The following is a 3,242-nucleotide window of genomic DNA, read 5'->3' as shown; positions in this document are numbered from 1 at the left end:
TATATATATATATATATATATATATTCCTTGGAATTTACTCACAAGCGCAAGATGAAACCGCGCGCGGCAAACAACAAACTGTTTCAAATCTAAACACATCAAACAAGACAACCACAATTAAAGAAATTTTAGTCATTTGTTGTTAGCTTTCTAAATCTGTCAATCCTAAAATATCATCGGTATTTCTCTTTTAACAAATGAATGAATGTCCTCGAACATTCCGGAATAGCAGCCACTAGTTTTTACAGAAACAGAAGATAAATAAATAAACAAACTTGTATTTTAATACATATTTTTGGTTTGTCCATGTTTCTTTAGTCCTCTTTTTTTTTTCCGGCAGAATAATCATGAATTTATTTTTAAAGACAAGCAACTTAATCTACGTCTTATGACAAATTAAGAATATTTATATTTATACGCGCCGAATTACGAATAATTTATAAATACCGCGATATATTAATATATTTGTGTATTTGATCATATTAATTTTATATATTTAGACTTAAACTCGGCAATATATATTTTGCTGCATTTGTTTTCGATATTTCAATGCGGTGTGAAATAAAATTGTATATCACCACATAACATGTTTTTCTTAGGAATGCAATATTTTCCCCTGCTTCCGTAGAGTTAAAGAAACCATCATGTATTTGTGTTGCTATAATACTCTATATGCATGTTGTTTAACTCCAGGTCGGCACTGAACAAGTAGACCTAGCTTAAATGATCAAAAGCATTAGAGCCATGACCATCTTGTCTTATGTTCGAGGTTAGTATAACCCAGAGTACATTATCCGAAATCTTCCCATCCATACACCTTTGGGGAAAATTATTTGAATAATGAATGATTTTAATTAGGTTATTTTTACTATTTACATGTTTTAATGTAACCCCACACTTGTGTTGTTCTGTGCCGTCCCCAACGTTTTCTGCGAACCCTTACTGGTTAATAAAGAGATTATTATTATTATTATTATTATTATTATTATTATTATTATTATTATTATTATTATTATTATAAGGCGAGCTGGCAGAATTATTAGCACACTGGGAGAAAATGCTTAGCAGTATTTCGTCCGTCGTTTATGTTTTGAGTTCAAATGCCGCCGAGGTCAACTTTACCTTTCATCCCTTCGGAGTCGATGAAATCAGTACCAGTTACGCACTGGGATCGATGTAATCGACTTAATCCCTTCCCCCAAATTTGAGGCCTGGTGCTTCCAGTAGAAAGGATGATGATGATGATGATGATGATCATCATCATCATCATCATCATCATCACCATCACCACCACCACCACCATCACCATCATCATCATCATTATTATTATAATAATAATAATAATAATAATAATAATAATAATAATAATAATAATAAAGGTGAAGAAGGCGGTAAGCTGGCAGAATTGTTAGCGTGCTGGACGAAATACTTAGCGGTATTTCGCCCGTCGCCACGTTTTGAGTTCAAGTAACGCTGAGGTCGACGTTGCCTTTCTCCTTTCGGGACCGATAAATTAAGTACCAGTTGAGCACTGGGCTCGATGAAATCGACTTTGCCCCTCTCCGGGAAATTGCTAGCCTTGTTCCTTGCACACACATTCAATGTTTTGTCCCGTAATGTCCATAATATTTTTTCTTGAAATAAGTATTAGTCAAGCACTAGGGTCGATTATCCTCCTCCCCGCAAATTTCAGGCCTTGTGCCTATAGTAGAAAGGAATGTTCTTATCATCATTAAGGCGGCGAACTGGTAGAATCCTTACCATATTTCACAAAATGCTTAGCAGCATTTCTTCTGGTTTTACATTCCGAGTTCAGATGCCGCCGATGTCGACTTTACCTTTCATCCTATCGAGATCGATGAAATATTAGTCGAGCACTAGGATCGATCTAAGATTTAACCCTTCCTCAAAAATTGCTGGACTTGGGACAAAATTTGAAGCCATTATTTATAAAGACGGTAAGATGTAGTTTTAGGGAGATGTAGTTGCTATTTCTAGCATGACGAACGACCCATTGTTAGTTCGGGTTTTGCGGCATTCATGGAAATCGTAGTAAATTCCACAAGATGGGAAAGGTGGTAGAGCGAGGAGAAACAGCAGAGAAGCAGCCTAAGTACCTTTGAATATTTAATCTATTTTTCTATGTTATGAGAAGCACCGTCTCCCGGTCGAGGTTTATAACAAAATTCCAGCTAGTATAAAATATATATAAGATTGTCTAATTTATTTCAAGGGCTGTTTGTAACCGGTTATGATTTCCGCTTGTAAGCCATTTCCTTTCACTTTCGCAGCTAATGCTCTGGAGAAAAACAAAAGAGACCAAAATAAACCCATATCAGCATGACTCAATGCGTTTTATCTAATCTACGACAATCTTTAACACAGACATGTCAATCACTTCCTAACAATATATCGACACACAGCAAGTAGAAGCATGTTTTTAACTCCTTACAAGCGTATCAAAGCATACAACAGAACACACATTCTTTTGTTTATATTCCTCATCCCATTCATGCCGATGCAGCAAGCACTGCTGTCCATCAACCAACTCTAGTGAACTATCATCTATCCCTCGTCTGACTAAATTAGACGCGACTGCAGTATTAGCAACAATGAATTCTAGTAAATAAACAGTTGAGAGGTTTTTTTTTTTTCTTCAACTGATAAGAAAGTGTAATCATTTAAATTTACGACACTTATAAGCACAAATGGTGACGGGGAAAGCATTAATTAAGACGATATATTTTTTGTTGAGTTCGAAGAGAGAATTTACTAAACGTGTCTTACTGATTAATCCAGAGAAAAAAATTATTCGCTTTGCAGACGACCACTGGCGATATGTTGTCCTCTCATACATTTAACTCTCGCTCGTTCAATCCAGCCTTGGCTGTATGGCAAAAGCTAGCGGACGATACCATAATATATATCAACGATAGATTCGTGTGCTAGCAGTGATAAGTTCGAGTCTTAGAAGCTTGGAAAAGGAATGTAAACAGAAGACAGTTCGTTATAAATATTTGGGTCCAAGACATAGGTTTTCAAAGTGGGTGCTACCGCCCCCCCCCCCTGGTGGACGTTGAGACGGTCCAGGCGGGTGCTGGTGCCTAAGGGGGAGGTGGATTGGGGGACGCTATGAATTTATATTATTATAGTATTGTATACAAATTATAATAATACTATATTAAATATCAAATGATTCATAGTATATATAAATTAGTAAAATACAAAATATTTATTTATA

At 35.8% G+C, this 3,242-nt stretch overlaps 1 protein-coding gene across 5 annotated transcripts in view; it reads right to left on the bottom strand.

Annotated features, from left to right (window-relative positions):
- The window catches only part of LOC106876425 (beta-1,4-mannosyltransferase egh), a 92,050-nt gene that overhangs the window by 62,445 nt on the left and 26,363 nt on the right, over positions 1 to 3,242 (bottom strand). Inside the window, exon 1 of one of the 5 annotated variants that reach the window (XM_014925007.2) lies at positions 2,789 to 3,001. The exons of 3 other annotated variants lie outside the window; for them this stretch is intronic. The gene's annotated coding sequence lies outside the window, so the exon portion shown is untranslated. Of the gene's footprint in view, positions 1 to 43; positions 279 to 2,788; positions 3,002 to 3,242 lie in introns of those variants that run through there. One more of the 5 variants, XM_052972328.1, reaches the window with a different exon arrangement.

Source organism: Octopus bimaculoides, chromosome 13 (genome assembly GCF_001194135.2).
Source record: "Octopus bimaculoides isolate UCB-OBI-ISO-001 chromosome 13, ASM119413v2, whole genome shotgun sequence".
NCBI classification, from domain to species: Eukaryota; Metazoa; Mollusca; class Cephalopoda; order Octopoda; family Octopodidae; genus Octopus; species Octopus bimaculoides.
This window is presented reverse-complemented; position numbering and strand designations above follow the sequence as displayed.